This window comes from Triturus cristatus, chromosome 1_1 (assembly GCF_964204655.1).
Source record: "Triturus cristatus chromosome 1_1, aTriCri1.1, whole genome shotgun sequence".
Lineage (NCBI taxonomy): Eukaryota > Metazoa > Chordata > Amphibia > Caudata > Salamandridae > Triturus > Triturus cristatus.
In genome coordinates, this window is record NC_140579.1 from 61,230,362 (window position 1) to 61,248,366 (window position 18,005).

Sequence of the window (18,005 nt, forward strand, 5' to 3'; positions counted from 1 at the left end):
GAGAGCATCCCTCCGAGGGCGACAAAGAGCATCCCTCCGAGGGGGACAGGAAGTATCCCTCCAAGAGTGACACAGAGCACCTATCCGAGAGTGACAAAGAGCAACCCTCCTTTGTCCTCTTTGTCACTCTCGGATAGGTGCTCTGTGTCACTCTTGGAGGGATACTGGGACAGAGAGCATCCCTCAGGGCATCAGAGAGCATCCCTCCAAGGGTGGCAGAGAGCATCCCTTTGAGGGTGACAGAGAGCATCCCTCTAAGGGTGACAGAGAGCATCTCTTTGAGGGTGACAGAGAGCATCCCTCTAAGGGTGACAGAGAGCATCCCTCTGAGGGCTCCACAGCCAGTTCTGAAACAGTATAAATTAAAGTAGTTTATAATGACCATGACCTGTCAATGTTGGTACAAACATGTAATTTACTAGTCAGTCTAAACACATGTTCAAATGCCATTTTTGCTTCTAGGAAAATGATGCATAGTAAACCTATGTCTCCCGGGTGACCAATTTGGTGACCTATTTGGGAATCAAGCCCACCACCACCACCAATGTAGCTAAAAGTTTGGCGTATAGTTTGGTGTCGGCATTGGTACAAAATGGGATCCATAAGACCCACAGTCCAAGGGAGGGTCATCCTTCTTACAAGAGAGGACCACTCTCGCCTCCTGCTAGGATGGTGGACCCCGACCCGTTGACATGTCCCCAGAATTCTAAGATGATCTCCCGTGACCCTCTGATGTAACCTCTATTGTAACTACAGGAGGGTGTCTCCTGACCTGTTGATGATCCTCTTGTGTCAGTCAAGGACGATGGCCCATGACCTGTGGATGAACCTCAAAAGGTCCTATGTGTTTGATGTATCTGATAATAGTGGTCCTCTACCACCCACTAAGGCAGTAACCCCACTGACGTATAATTTCAATAGACCAGGCTTCTCCAATAAGGAGCTTGTGCGCTACTGGTATCTCTCCAGATACCTGCAAGTAGCTCTCTGTGTAGCCAGCCTACTAAATTAGACGTTTTTGTTTGGTTGAATTAATATATGTTCACTAAAATTCTGAAGCGTGTATTTGAGATGAATATGTATTTAGTTTCAGAACTCACAAACTGCCGTTTTGAGAAAAAATGGGTTTCCAAAATATATTTGAAGCTGTTATTTGAGTGATGAATTGTGCAACTTCGGAGAGACGTATTATTAATATTATTACCATGGAGCAGGGGCATTGCACCTATAGCCGTCATGTAATACTCATGCACCTTTGGAGAGACATATTATTAATGTTATTACGATGGTCCAGGGGCATTGCATCCATGGCCGTCATGTATCACTCATGCAGCTTTGGAGCGACGTATTATTAATATTATTACCATGGTCCAGGGGCATCACACCTATGGCTGTCATGTATTACTCATGCAGCTTTGGAGAGACGTATTATTAATATTATTACCATGGGCCGGGGGCATCGCACCTATGGCTGTCATGTATTACTCATGCAGCTTTGAAGAGACGTATTATTAATATTATTACCATGGGCCGGGGGCATTGCACCCATGGCTGTCATGTATTACTCATGCAGCTTTGGAGAGACGTATTATTAATATTACCATGGGCCGGGGGCATCACACCTATGGCTGTCATGTATTACTCATGCAGCTTTGAAGAGACGTATTATTAATAATAGCACCATGGGCCAGGGGCATCGCACCCGTGGCCGTCATGTATTACTCATGCACCTTTGGAGAGACATATTATTAATGGTATTGCAATGGCCCAGGGGCATTGCACCTATGGCTGTCATGTATTAATATTATTACCCTGGGCTGGGGGCATTGCACCTATGGCCGTCATTACTCATGCAGCTTTGGACAGACATATTATTAATAATAACACCATGGGCCATGGGCATTGCACCTGTGGCCGTCATGTATTACTCATGCAGATTTGAAGAGCCAGGATCCCATTTTACATTTCTCTCATTATTTTATTACATTTTATAATGCTTCCAGTGAGGGTCTTTAGGATTCGTGAACATGCACAGCCCGCTTCCCCACCAGTCAGCCTGCACTGCCAAAATAACCAGTATTTAAGTGGCCTTTTCTGAGATAACTGTTTAATTTTTCTTTTAGTTTTATGTAGCGCGAACTCGACCCGACGGTATCAGAGCTCTTTACATGATCACCAGTTACGTTACAGATGGCCGCATTCATTTTGTTAGGCATAGAGAGATTAACAGATTTGCTCAGAATCACAGGATGTTGAGCATCTCTGCCGAGACTCAAACCCGGTTCCCCAGCTTCGAGGTTGACCGCTCTAGCTGTTAGGCCACATTCCGTCCCCTAATTATATCACACACTAGAATTGTGAACCTGCCTCTGTTGTTTAAGATGTGGAAGCTGGGGCTGGTTCCAAGGTCGTGCAAGTGCCATCTAATATAAAAGCCATTAGCTAACGTATTCATTTTGGATCGCACCCAGAAGGTCATGCTGCAGGGTGCTGAAGAGGAACCACCATCATGTCACTTGACTCTGAAGAGAACGACACACTGCACTAATGGAAACTCACCAGCACAAACATGCACACAAAAGGGCGTTTTTAAGTTTAATAATGTTTACATTAGACTTTTAGCTACCTGAACTCAACGATGAGAAAGACGCGGTGGGGCTGCATGCGTGTCAAGCTATATCCTTTCCATAGAATGGCTTGGTGGAGCGGGGGCTTAGTCAGCTTCTGAAGCAGCTGATGCACTTCTGTTTCTAGAGAAAGCTTCAATATCCACAGGCGCCGCACTAGCAAAGCAGCTGATGCACTTCTGTGTCTAGGGAAAGCTTCACATGTACAGGCGCCACACTAGCAAAGCAGCTGCTGCACTTCTGTTTCTGGAGAAAGCTTCACATCCACAGACGCCACACTAGCAAAGCAGCTGATGCACTTCTGTTTCCAGAGAAAGCTTGACATCCACAGACGCCGCACTAACAAAGCAGCTGATGCACTTCTGTTTCAAGAGAACGCTTCACATCCACAGGCGCCGCACTAGCAAAGCAGCTGATGCACTTCTGTTTCTAGAGAAAGCTTCACATCCACAGGCGCCGCACTAGCAAAGCAGCTGATGCACTTCTGCTTCTAGAGAAAGCTTCACATCCACAGGCGCCGCACTAGTAAAGCAACTGATGCACTTCTGTTTCTAGAGAAAGCTTCACATCCACAGACGCCGCACAAACAAAGCAGCTGATGCACTTCTGTTTCTAGAGAAAGCTTCACATCCACAGGCGCCGCACTAGCAAAGCAGCTGATGCCCTTCTGTTTCTAGAGAAAGCTTCAATATCCACAGGCGCCGCACTAGCAAAGCAGCTGATGCACTTCTGTTTCTAGAGAAAGCTTCAAATCCACTGGCGCCGCACTAGCAATGCAGCTGATGCACTTCTGTTTCTAGAGAAAGCTTCAATATCCACAGGCGCAGCACTAGCAAAGCAGCTGATGCACTTCTGTTTCTAGAGAAAGCTTCACATCCACAGGCGCCTTACTAGCAAAGCAGCTGATGCACTTCTGTTTCTAGAGAAAGCTTCACATCCACAGGCGCCTTACTAGCAAAGCAGCTGATGCACTTCTGTTTCTAGAGAAAGCTTCTCATTCACAGGCGCCGCACTAGCAAAGCAGCTGATGCACTTCTGTTTCTAGAGAAAGCTTCACATCCACAGGCTACGCACTAGCAAAGCAGCTGATGTACTTCTGTTTCTAGAGAAAGCTTCACATCCACAGGCTACGCACTAGCAAAGCAGCTGATGCACTTCTGTTTCTAGAAAAAGCTTCAAATCCACTGGTGCCGCACTAGTAAAGCAGCTGATGCACTTCTGTTTCTAGAGAAAGCTTCACACCCACAGGCGCCGCACTAGTAAAGCAGCTGATGCACTTCTGTTTCTAGAGAAAGCTTCACATCCACAGGCGCCGCACCAGCAAAGCAGCTGATGCACTTCTATTTCTAGAGAAAGCTTCAAATCCACTGGCGCCGCACTAGCAAAGCAGCTGATGCACTTCTGTTTCCAGAGAAAGCTTCACATCCACAGGCGCCGCACTAGCAAAGCAGCTGATGCACTTCTGTTTCTAGAGAAAGCTTCACATCCACAGGCGACGCACTAGCAAAGCAGCTGATGCACTTCTGTTTCTAGAGAAAGCTTCACATCCACAGGCTACGCACTAGCAAAGCAGCTGATGTACTTCTGTTTCTAGAGAAAGCTTCACATCCACAGGCTACACACTAGCAAAGCAGCTGATGCACTTCTGTTTCTAGAGAAAGCTTCAAATCCACTGGCACCGCACTAGTAAAGCAGCTGATGCACTTCTGTTTCTAGAGAAAGCTTCACACCCACAGGCGCCGCACTAGGAAAGCAGCTGATGCACTTCTGTTTCTAGAGAAAGCTTCACATCCACAGGCGCCACACTAGCAAAGCAGCTGATGCACTTCTGTTTCTAGAGAAAGCTTCACATCCACAGGCGCCGCACTAGCAAAGCAGCTGATGCACTTCTGTTTCTAGAGAATGCTTCACATCCACAGGCGCCGCACTAGCAAAGCAGCTGATGCACTTCTGTTTCTAGAGAAAACTTCACATCCACAGGCGCCGCACTAGTAAAGCAACTGATGCACTTCTGTTTCTAGAGAAAGCTTCACATCCACAGGCGCCGCACAAGCAAAGCAGCTGATGCACTTCTGTTTCTAGAGAAAGCTTCACATCCACAGGCGCCGCACTAGCAAAGCAGCTGATGCCCTTCTGTTTCTAGAGAAAGCTTCAATATCCACAGGCGCCGCACTAGCAAAGCAGCTGATGCACTTCTGTTTCTAGAGAAAGCTTCAAATCCACTGGCGCCGCACTAGCAATGCAGCTGATGCACTTCTGTTTCTTGAGAAAGCTTCAATATCCACAGGCGCCGCACTAGCAAAGCATCTGATGCACTTCTGTTTCTAGAGAAAGCTTCAAATCCACTGGCGCCGCACTAGCAAAGCAGCTGATGCACTTCTGTTTCCAGAGAAAGCTTCACATCCACAGGCGCCGCACTAGCAAAGCAGCTGATGCACTTCTGTTTCTAGAGAAAGCTTCACATCCACAGGCGACGCACTAGCAAAGCAGCTGATGCACTTCTGTTTCTAGAGAAAGCTTCACATCCACAGGCTACGCACTAGCAAAGCAGCTGATGTACTTCTGTTTCTAGAGAAAGCTTCACATCCACAGGCTACACACTAGCAAAGCAGCTGATGCACTTCTGTTTCTAGAGAAAGCTTCAAATCCACTGGCACCGCACTAGTAAAGCAGCTGATGCACTTCTGTTTCTAGAGAAAGCTTCACACCCACAGGCGCCGCACTAGGAAAGCAGCTGATGCACTTCTGTTTCTAGAGAAAGCTTCACATCCACAGGCGCCACACTAGCAAAGCAGCTGATGCACTTCTGTTTCTAGAGAAAGCTTCACATCCACAGGCGCCGCACTAGCAAAGCAGCTGATGCACTTCTGTTTCTAGAGAATGCTTCACATCCACAGGCGCCGCACTAGCAAAGCAGCTGATGCACTTCTGTTTCTAGAGAAAACTTCACATCCACAGGCGCCGCACTAGTAAAGCAACTGATGCACTTCTGTTTCTAGAGAAAGCTTCACATCCACAGGCGCCGCACAAGCAAAGCAGCTGATGCACTTCTGTTTCTAGAGAAAGCTTCACATCCACAGGCGCCGCACTAGCAAAGCAGCTGATGCCCTTCTGTTTCTAGAGAAAGCTTCAATATCCACAGGCGCCGCACTAGCAAAGCAGCTGATGCACTTCTGTTTCTAGAGAAAGCTTCAAATCCACTGGCGCCGCACTAGCAATGCAGCTGATGCACTTCTGTTTCTTGAGAAAGCTTCAATATCCACAGGCGCCGCACTAGCAAAGCATCTGATGCACTTCTGTTTCTAGAGAAAGCTTCACATCCACAGGCTACGCACTAGCAAAGCAGCTGATGTACTTCTGTTTCTAGAGAAAGCTTCACATCCACAGGCTACGCACTAGCAAAGCAGCTGATGCACTTCTGTTTCTAGAAAAAGCTTCAAATCCACTGGTGCCACACTAGTAAAGCAGCTGATGCACTTCTGTTTCTAGAGAAAGCTTCTCACCCACAGGCGCCGCACTAGTAAAGCAGCTGATGCACTTCTGTTTCTAGAGAAAGCTTCACATCCACAGGCGCCGCACTAGCAAAGCAGCTGATGCACTTCTGTTTCTAGAGAAAGCTTCACATCCACAGGCACCGCACTAGCAAAGCAGCTGATGCACTTCTGTTTCTAGAGAAAGCTTCAAATCCACTGGCGCCGCACTAGCAAAGCAGGTGATGCACTTCTGTTTCCAGAGAAAGCTTCACATCCACAGGCGCCGCACTAGCAAAGCAGCTGATGCACTTCTGTTTCTAGAGAAAGCTTCACATCCACAGGTGCTGCACTAGCAAAGCAGCTGATGCACTTTTGTTTCTAGAGAAAGCTTCACATCCACAGGCTACGCACTAGCAAAGCAGCTGATGTACTTCTGTTTCTAGAGAAAGCTTCACATCCCCAGGCTACGCACTAGCAAAGCAGCTGATGCACTTCTGTTTCTAGAAAAAGCATCAAATCCACTGGTGCCGCACTAGTAAAGCAGCTGATGCACTTCTGTTTCTAGAGAAAGCTTCACACCCACAGGCGCCGCACTAGTAAAGCAGCTGATGCACTTCTGTTTCTAGAGAAAGCTTCACATCCACAGGTGCCGCACTAGCAAAGCAGCTGATGCACTTCTGTTTCTAGAGAAAGCTTCACATCCACAGGCGCCGCACCAGCAAAGCAGCTGATGCACTTCTGTTTCTAGAGAAAGCTTCAAATCCACTGGCGCCGCACTAGCAAAGCAGCTGATGCACTTCTGTTTCTAGAGAAAGCTTCACATCCACAGGCTATGCACTAGCAAAGCAGCTGATGTACTTCTGTTTCTAGAGAAAGCTTCACATCCACAGGCTACACACTAGCAAAGCAGCTGATGCACTTCTGTTTCTAGAGAAAGCTTCAAATCCACTGGCACCGCACTAGTAAAGCAGCTGATGCACTTCTGTTTCTAGAGAAAGCTTCACACCCACAGGCGCCGCACTAGGAAAGCAGCTGATGCACTTCTGTTTCTAGAGAAAGCTTCACATCCACAGGCGCCACACTAGCAAAGCAGCTGATGCACTTCTGTTTCTAGAGAAAGCTTCACATCCACAGGCGCCGCACAAGCAAAGCAGCTGATGCACTTCTGTTTCTAGAGAAAGCTTCACACCCACAGGCGCCGCTCTAGCAAAGCAGCTGATGCACTTGTTTCAAGAGAAAGCTTCACATCCACTGGCGCCGCACTAGCAAAGCAGCTGATGCTCTTCTGTTTCAAGAGAAAGCTTCACATCCACAGGCGCCGCACTAGCAAAGCAGCTGATGCACTTTTGCTTCTAGAGAAAGCTTCACATCCACAGGCGCCGCACTAGCAAAGCAGCTGATGCACTGCTGTTTCTAGGGAAAGCGTCACATCCACTGGCGCCGCACTAGCAAAGCAGCTGATGCACTTCTGCTTCTAGAGAAAGCTTCACATCCACAGGCGCCGCACTAGCAAAGCAGCTGATGCACTGCTGCTTCTAGAGAAAGCTTCACATCCACAGGCACCGCACTAGCAAAGCAGCTGATGCACTTTTGCTGCTAGAGAAAGTTTCAAATCCACAGGCACCTCACTACGAAACCAACATTATTCAAGTGCTGAAGACAGAGTCGATGCACGCAGGGGCTGGCAGGGGCAGTGTACGCACATCCCGCCTGTATATCAGCCAATGGGAAGCGGACAACATGGACTGGAAGCGCACCAGTTACTGATGGTGGGCAGTCTAACACTGCTCATGCAGGACTGACGTCACTCGCTTTTCCCCACCTCTCCCCAGTGAAGCATAATAGCCAATAGGAGCATTTGTGTGTGCGAAAGTGGGCAGGAATGGATAAGAGGCCAAAAAGGCCTGAAAATAAACAAAATTGCTATGACAGGATACAAAAGTGGGGATCAGGCTGCGAGGTACTGACAGGTTGTCGGCGATCTCGTAATCGACTGGTTGCAGACCCCTGCTTCAAATGTTTCTGGATTTTCTCCCCATAATTCTAGACTGTAATTTCATTAAAAATTAGCCAATGTATGACCACAGGACGCTTGCTTATTATTAATCATTTATCATCATGAAGTCCTACTGTAACGAACCAACATAGGGCTATGGGACGCTTGCTTATTATTCTGAAATTTTATCATCCTGAAGTCGTACTGTATTACCGTTTTAGTGCCGCTTGGCCTTCTTAGATCGTCTCCGGGTTTGCATGGTTCACTTAAGTGATGAAGTCTACATTTTACCAATCAGAAAATTTATATTTTTGTGTCTCAATCATCTGGCTTCCCGTTGTGATTTCATGATCCGTTTTCATAATGTTTTTTACCATATTCTGATAATTTTCTCAGGTATCTCTTATGTCTGTTTACCAGGTTAATTTTCTGTATTGTAAAACATCTTAAGAAAACATTAATCCTGTAAAATAGTTTATTACCATAACCGTTACTTACTCGCAGTGCTTCTCGCCTTTGTCTTTGCTACTCCCTGGGCTGGGCATGATGATGAGGCGGTAACCGTAGAGCGACTGAAGAAAAGGCAGCAAGGGATAGAAAAGGACCCATCACTGCATGGCTCCATAATAAAGCCATGCTGTGATTGGCCATGTCCTTCTGTAAAGCCAAACCTGCTGCCTCCGAGACTAGGCCTACTCTTCACCTCTTGAGCCAATCGAGAATCTGTTTCACAGCGTAAGAGCAGCGTGGGGATTGGCTGGAGCAGGCAAAGTCAACTCTCCTTTAGAGACCGGGTCGCTGCGGATAGGATCCCTGGCTCACTAACGTTGTGCGGGTAGGAGAGGCCTTATGTGCGCATGCAGGGTTGGTCATCGGAAGACATCCATCCATCCTGACTTACACATCTTTAGACCCAGACACACTTCCGGTGCTGTCTATAATGATGCCACGCCCCCGCCCACTCATAAATTGAAAGTCTGCTGCTTGCAATGTGCAGCCTGCCCACCCCTGTAATTTAAGCACCGCGACCGGGAATATAAACTGTCTAAATGCATACTAGGGTTCAGGGGGCAGCAAATACAGGGGGGCAATGCCCCCATGGAGAAATCGCACCTGGGTGGAATTACATCTAGTACATCAGGACTAGAATTTTGTGATTGTTGACCCCGTATGTCATGGTTTTCCTCCCTTATGCCAGGAAGCATCTCCAATGAGCTAGTGCCTGTATCTTGCCACAGTTACCCCCTATGCCAACCATTGCCTCCAGTGTGCCAGTAGCAGTAGTTTTCACAGGTGCCTGTCCATGCCAGCAATTGCCTCCAGTATTCCAGCAGTAGAATTTTTCCATAGGTCCCTTTATAAGCCACAAATTACCTTCAGTATGTAAGGGCCAATGGCAGACTAGCAAGCATTACATCATATTCTCACTCACATTTACTAAACCACACTCAATCATTCATTCTCACTCAGTCTACCTCACTCTCTCTCATTCTTACTCTGACTCCAACATACTTACTCATACTCACTTGCTCTAACTGTCATTCTCACACACTCTGTATCACTCATTCTCTCTCCTTCATTCACACTCACACTCACTCCAACTCTTACTCACTCATACATTTTCACTTGCGCACTCACTTTTATTGTTGCACATTCTGACTCACTCATACTCACTGACGCTCATCCTCACTTATTCTCACTCACTCCCTTTTAGTGGCTCTCACACAGTACCTGTCACTGACACTCACTGTTACTCACACGTACAAACACACTCACAAACACACAACCACACTCCGATCCCCAAGCTTCTACCCTACATACATTTAAAAGCATTTTTTATTTGTCACTGCCACAGAAGTACTCATTCTAGATCCTCGTGCCCCATTTTTTATTACACTAACAGTGAATAATAATCTATCATTCACTATTAGTGTAATATAAAATTGGCTGAAAACAAAGATGGAGCACGACTCCCATAAGGGTGAGCTGCTTCTGTGTTCTTGGTACTCATTTTTCTACCTCTGAAGCCAGAGGTTGCACAAGCAGTGTCAGGGGTCACAAGGGGCAAGCCTGGAGTCACAGCTGTGACCCCTGGCAATCCCTAAATGATGCCCATGCATGTGACCCTGTTGAGAACATCATACAATGTGTCAAGTGACCTCATTCAGAATATCAGAATGTGCTGTGTTTTGTGACTCCATTCAGAATGACACTGTGCTGTGTCATTACCATTCCGAATATCAGTTTCTGTTATATCTTGTGACCTCATTCTGAATATCACATTTTGTGCTTAGTCATGCAATACCCCAGAATGTGCTGTGTCATGTGACCCCAGTCACTGTTTTCTAACCATAGATAGTTAAGTGTTTCACTCTTAAAAATACTGCCAAAACTTTAACATCTCCTCTGGAAACTGATTTCACTGTGTTTGTTTCCCTGTTTTGCAGGATGTCAGAAGCACCCTAAGCAGGTAAGGCTGGTTTATTATCCTCCTATCAGTGTGTAAGGAGCAGGATTCAATGCTGCTGTGTGTAAATGCCACTGCTGAGCTCACACAAAGTGTTAGGAAACTTTCAGATCCTCGTAAAATCAATTTACATTCTCAAAAAAAATCTTAAGTCCTCAGAAACCTCCCCTGCGTCATCAGGAAACTCTCTTAAATTTTCAGAAATCCCTGCAAGTTTTTAGCAAACTCTTTTGAGTCTTGAAATAATTGCTACAGAAATGAGCTGCTGTTCTATACATATTTGTATCTTTAAAGCCTAACTGAAGTCGTACGAAAAGTACCCTGAACAAAAAAGCAAGCCCATTCTGGAAAAGTTCCCCAGGTTTTCCTAAATTCAGAGTTGTGCATAAACTAAGACATAATTTCCTAACTTTAGAGACACATATGGTGGCTCTGCTCACAACAATTGCAGATCCAATGTTCAGCACTATTGTCAGGGATGTTGGATCATACACATATATCTTCATGTGGGGTAGAGGTGCTACCATGGGACGGCAAACACCCTGCCACCGAGGGTGTTCACCTGCTTAGGACAGTGTCCTTGGCAACAAATATAACAAATAATAAGTACTAGAGCACACATAGAAATTCCATTTAATAAATAAAGTAGTCCTAATATGAAGTCCATTAAATTTGTTGTTCTTTTTTGTGAAGTTATTTTATTCCATTTGTAGTTTCCACAATGTTCAGTTTATATATAAGCAGGAACGGCCAATATCTGGTCTATACGAGCACAAGCAGCTGACGCGTGTTTCGTCCATTGGGCTTTGTCAAGGGTGCAGAAAATATACATACATTGGAATGGAACATCATCTCTCATGAAATCTTTTACGTAAAATTCTTACGTGTCAAAACTTCAAATAGCAGTGATGAGGCGTTGGGAAATAGTGACGTGAGATTATATATGCCGGTCACAACGCAATGAGGATATTGTGTAAAAATGCATTGTAGCGTCAGCTCACCCAAAGCCATAAAAAGTGTTAGCCATGATAGGCGATGTTGAACGAAAGATGAGAACCCAAGGAAGGGGGACATAGAGAATGCCTGTATATATTATAATACAAGCAAAAAACTAGATTTTACATGCATTGTGCTCTATAAGATATGAAGAAATATGCATGTTTAGTGTTCCATTTTGCATGCAAGGATAGAATAAACTTTAGTAGTGAGATTTAATAAGAATATAGAATACCTGAGCGCCCTGTATTAAGGACAGTATCCAAAAGTAGTCCGAGAGATGCAGAGCAGATCTTGTCAGAGTCTATTTAAAATATATATAAAATTGTATGTATATTCGACCATGCCGAGGGAAAAATAGTAGTGTGCGGAAAAGTAAACATTAGTAGACCGCAAGGAGAGCGAAGTCTCCTGAGTAGTAGAAAGGGCAGTGCAAATAACAACATATAAAAGTAGACCAGTTCAGAATGGAAACTGATCATCCAGGTGAAACGGGGGAAGTGATTACATGTGTAGTGCAATACAATTGAAAGGGCCAATGTATGAATATTTGTCTTGTGAATTTCCTAGTGGAGTGGGAAATAAGCAAGAAGCATTTTATGACTGACTGGTGGTGATCGGTCAGTATAATACCAAAAGAGGCCATCTAGGGTAACCTACCAAACCCACACATTTCTGAAAACTAGAGACCCGGGAGAGTCCAGGGAGGTATGGCTTGCATAGATCCCCCAACGTTTCCCTAGCCAGAATCCCCTGCAAACCTCAAATTTTGCTGAAAAAATCTAAATTTTCTCAAATGTCTGTGTGAGAAAGTTCTAGGATCACAGGACTGACACAAGTTTTCTGACACTCAGCGCTCCCCCTGGTCTCCCGATAAAAATGATACCTCACTCGTGTGGGTGGGTCAGGTACCCATGACATGCAAGGGCCCTAATCATATTGTGGAGACTTCAAAATCACCCATCTTAAAACGACCTGGTTTTGCCCCTGGGATCGAGGCCATCTAGGGGAACCTACCAAACCCACTCATTTCTGAAAACTAGACAACTCGGGGAGTCCAATGAGATATGGCATGCGTAGATCCCTCAACGTTTTCTTACCCAGAATCCCCTGCAAGCCTCAAATGTAAGTAAAAGAAAATCACTTTCTCTGTAATTTTTTGCGTGGGATCACCATGCCGGCACAAATGTCCTACCACCCAACATTCTCCTTGTTCTCCCGAGCAAATAATGATACCTCACCTAGGTTTGCAAGGGATTCTGGGAAGAGAACCTGGTGGAAGCCACACAAGTCGCCCCATCCTGGATTCCCCTGGATGTCTAGTTTTCAAAATGTTATATGTTTGCTAGGTTTACATGGGTGCCAGCAGAGCAGGACTTCAAAGTCTACAGCTAAGCACTTTGCAAAAAAAGGGTAGGTTTTCACTGTAAAAATGTGGTGTATCCATGTTGTGTTTTGCGCCGTTTCCTGTCACGGGCACCAGGCCTACCCACACAAGTGAGGTATCTTTTTTATCGGAAGACTTTGGGGAATGCAGGGTGTGTGGAATTTTGTGGATACACGCAAATTCCAGAACTTTCCATCACAGAAATGTGAAGAAAATGTGTTTTTTTTAATAAAGTTTGAGTTTGGCAAGGAATTCTTGGTAAGAGAACCTGGTAAAAGCCACACTAGTTACCCCATCCTGGATTCCACTGGGTGTCTAGTATTAAAAAATGTATAGGTTTGCTAGGTTTCCCTAGGTGCCGGCAGAGCTAGGGTTCAGAATCTACAGCTAGGCACTTCACAAAGAAAGGGTCAGTTTTCACTGTAAAAATATGGTGTGTTCACGTTGCGTTTCGGGCTGTTTCCTGTCGCTGGCACTAGGCCTACCCACACAAGTGAGGCACCATTTTTACCGGGAGACTTCGGGAAACATAGAATAGTAGAAGAAGTGTTTTTGCCAATTGACTTTATATGCATTTATCCAGTGTGTAAAAAAGTATAATTTTCAAAAAAGCCCTCTAATTCACTTGCTGGTATAGGTACCCACATATATGGAGCTGTGCAAATAACCACTTCAAAATAGTTTTCCTCGATACCTATTTTTCACTCTTTATATTTTACCGAGTGAATTGCTGTACACCCGGTACACAATGAAAGACCATAGCAAGGCGCAGCTCAGTTACTGGCTCTGGGTTCTTGGTGAACCTACAAGTCCTATATATCCCCACAACCAGAAGGGTCCTGTGGATGTAACGGTATATTGCTTTAAAAAAATCTGTCATACTTAAAAGAAGTTACCGGTGACAACGTTGGCACAAATGGCTGAATTTTCAACTCATTTTCAATTTTCCCTATTTTTAACTGTTAGGTTCTATATGAAAACCTTGAAGAATCTACACAAATGACCCCTTACTGAACTCAGAGTTTTGTCTACTTTTCAGAAATGTATAGCTTTCCAGGATCATTATTGCTTTCATACCCATTTCTACCAATTACTGAAAGGAGGTTTAAAGCACAAAAAATAGCAAAAATGGGCAAAGTCCCAGTAAAATGCCAAAACTTTGTAAATAAATTCGGTTTTCTGACAAAAGTCTGTCAGTGCTGGGAAGATGGTGATATCAGCACCATAAACCATTTGTTGATACCATTTGCAGGGAAAAAACAGACGCTTTCATCTTCCAGTACGTTTTTCCTATTTTCCCCCAAAATGTAACTGTATTTTGGCTAATTTCTGGGTCCCTTCCAGGAGAATACACAAACCTTGGGTACCTTTAGAATCCTCAGGATGGTGTAAGAAAAGGACACTAATTTGATATGGATACTTTATATGGAGAAAAAGTTACTCATATCACCTTCCAGCTAAGTAAGCTGTGAGCCAAGACGCCTCTACCTGGAGTGTCTAACGTATGTGTTTGCTGAATATTTCTTATAGTTTTGCCCTTTTGTAGGAAGGAGAACTGCCCATTTCTTAGCAAAATAGAGGTGTAGCAATAGGATGTTATAATTTTCTTTGCTATATCACAAAGGGACGCCATCTTTGATCTACTGATATAAAGCTGCTGACCCTGCCTTGCTTCAGTCTCCTCCAGAACTTCTTTCATGAGATCCTGGTTCCCCTGGAAGCCCATATAAAGCTGCCGACCCTCCCTTGCTTCAGTCTCATCCGTAGCTTCTTTCATGAGATCCTGGCTCCCCTGGATGCCCGTATAAAGCTGCCGACTCTCCTTTGCTTCAGTCTCCTCCGGTGCTTCTTTCATGAGATCCTGGCTCCCCTCGGTGCCCATATGAAGCTGCTGACCCTCCCTTGCTTCAGTCTCCTCCGGAGCTTCTTTCATGAGATCCTGGCTCCGCTGGATGCTCGTATAAAGCTGCCGAGCCTCCCTTGCTTCAGTCTCCTCCGGAGCTTGTTTCATGAGATACTGGCTCTCCTGGATGCCCATATAAAGCTGCCGACCCTCCCTTGCTTCAGTCTCCTCTGGAGCTTGTTTCATGAGATCCCGGCTCCGCTGGATGCCCGTATAAAGCTGCCAAGCCTCCCTTGCTTCAGTCTCCTCTGGGGCTTCTTTCATGAGATCATGGCTCCTCTGGATGCCCATATAAAGCTGCCAACCCTCCCTGGCTTCAGTTTCCTCCGGCGCTTCTTTCATGAGATCCATGCTCCTCTGGATGCCCATATAAAGCTGCCGACCCTCCCTTGCTTCAGTCACCTCCTTTCATGAGATCCTGGCTCCCCTGGATGCCCATATAAAGCTGTCGACCCTCCTTTGCTTCAGTCTCCTCCGGAGCTTCTTTCATGAGATCCTGGCTCCCCTGGATGCCCATATAAAGCTGCTGACCCTCCCTTGCTTCAGTCTCCGGAGCTTCTCTCATGAGATCCTGGCTCCCCTGGATGCCCATATAAAGCTGCTGACCCTCCCTTGCTTCAGTCTCCGGAGCTTCTCTCATGAGATCCTGGCTCTCCTGGATGCCCATATGAAGCTGACGACCCTCTCTTGCTTCAGTCTCCTCCGGAACTTCTTTCATGAGATCCTGGTTACCCTGGATGCCATTACAGTTAACGATGCCGAAATCTGGCCCGGATTGTTGCCAGATTGTTTCCCCAGCCGGCGGAGCAGCGCTAGTGCGCGCCCATCTTGCCTTGGACTCAAACCACTCCCCCAATTCTTGTGATTATTAACAGTAGATTAGAGGCCTTGGCCATACCATTCGCACCGATAAGTCATTGGGTAATTCATAGAGCTTCCTTCCAGGCACAAACCACTTTTGATCGAAATGGATCAACTTTTGAAGGACATATGACAACGTCTTATCCAAGATTCCTGTAAACATTTTGTAATCAGAGTTCAACTAAGATACAGGTCTATAGGACTCTGCTAACCTAGCATTTTGACCCGGCGTAAGGACCATAACCACAGTTGCCTCATATTAGGAAGGTGGAATTTAACAGCCTTCCAGAGAGATCTAATTAAAATAAGATACCCAGAGAGAGACGTAAGAGTTTATCAATTTTTATAGCGTTCAGATGGGATCCCGTCTGGGCCTGCTGCTGTCCCATTACTGAGCCTCCGAACCTGTTCCCTTATCTCTCCCTCTGTGATCCTTTCCCTACGGCCTAAAATCTGCTGTTCCGGAAGACGTGGGAGTTTTTGTTTTGCAACCAGTTTTTTAGGTCTCGCCTTGCTATCGCGTAAGCGATCGCAAAGCGAGACTATTGTGGGGTTTTAAAAGTGCTCCCAAAAAGCGGATTGCATGGCTAGCACGCGCACAATCACGCGCATCGTGCCGCCATGCAATCCGCTTTTTGGGAGCACTTCAAAGGGTCCGCTCCCCGCCCCCAAGCGCGCGCGCGCCACGCTCCGCCGGGCTTGTCTTGGCGAGTGATTGTCTTGGCGAGTGAAGCAACAACATCATTACAACATGCCCCCATGGATAACTTTGATCGTTTGAGCTGCAAAAGCCATAAAACCTGCACGCAAACAACAAAAACATCCTGAGTGTGAAGGCACCAAAGTGTCAGCAGTCCATGAGAACTTCAATCGGTCTGGAGCCAGTACGGCGGATACGTCATGTTTGTCAATAACAAGAAAGGACACCGCCTCACAAGTGACGGCGCAGACTTTTAAAATGTATATGACCTTTTTACATTATTTTTACTTCCTGCGGTATATATTTCTCCAACGTCCACTTTACGCCACTGGTAAGTGAAAGCGCTGGTGTCTCTGTTCCCTATGCGGTTCAATGTACCGAATTATAAATGTATTGATCTGTGAGTGCACTGCTAAATAAATACATGGCTAACACACACGAATATAGACTTAGTTACATGCACTCAGATATGACGTAATTTACAGATAATTACAGATATTCGTAAACATGCGAACTTTAGCGCATCATTTCTTTCAGAATATTGTGATAGACTATTTTTACCATCTCAAGACATTTTGTAAAATGCCTACGAAGCACGCACACATCGGCGTGCATGCGCACCTGCACGTTGCCTTGCTATTCGAAGCCGTTATCACAGCGCTGTCACGTTAACAGTTCTAACCATCATAAGATCCCATAGTAGCAATAAAAAGTTGTCATCTAAATATTCTGTACTCAATATGCCTCCCGCACACCTAATTCGAAACCTACTCTCCTTCCTCTCGCTCTCACACACATGCACACAAACACCCTCCTCTCTCATACTTCACCACCTGGACCAAGTATGTATCGGTACCTTCAGGGGGACACGGGGCATCGAAATTTAGCATGTCTGTCTGAATCACAGCACATTACTAGGATAAAGAAGGAACTGTAGTTCTAGACTGAACACGTGTATTGCATACAGACTTTGTTTCATTGTCTACACTCCCAACAGTCCCACCCGCGTGCTCGCGCACACACATGCTTGCGCACACACATATACACACACACGCTCTTCCCCCTTCTATGTCCCTTTTTAACACGCCTGCACACACAACACATTGCTGTCCCAACGCTTTTTCAAACACACACAGGTTATTTTTGTATCCCACCGACACAGACACTCTAACTCTCTCTCTCTCACTCACATGCACACACACACATGCACGTTCCTTCTCACATACATCCCAATCTCACACACATTCTACCATATCTTTCATTCGCACACACCCTCTTTGACTCTCACAGACCCACACTCTACCTCTTACTCACACACTAGTTTGTCTCCCAGACACAATTTCCCTCATACATAAATACACACTCACTGTCTTTCACAGACATACATTTCCTCTCTATCACACATGTGTTCTCACCAACTCTCACAAACACACACTCTTACGCTAAGGTACACCCACATTATTTTGTCTCTCATTCACACACACACACTAACTTCTCTTCCTCTCACTCCGCACCCTTCATATGTCTTTCTAACTATCTGACACATAAAGATTCACTACTCTCTATTTTCGCTCTTTCTCTTTCACACACCACCT

General features: G+C 45.6%; 1 pseudogene across 1 annotated transcript in view; it reads left to right on the forward strand.

The window, feature by feature from the left end:
* LOC146869403 (E3 ubiquitin-protein ligase TRIM39-like) overlaps positions 1-18,005 on the forward strand; it is a 69,132-nt pseudogene that overhangs the window by 36,460 nt on the left and 14,667 nt on the right. Inside the window, exon 4 of the transcript XR_014959546.1 lies at positions 10,544-10,566. The product of XR_014959546.1 is annotated as an E3 ubiquitin-protein ligase TRIM39-like (transcript). The remainder of the gene's footprint in view (positions 1-10,543; positions 10,567-18,005) is intronic.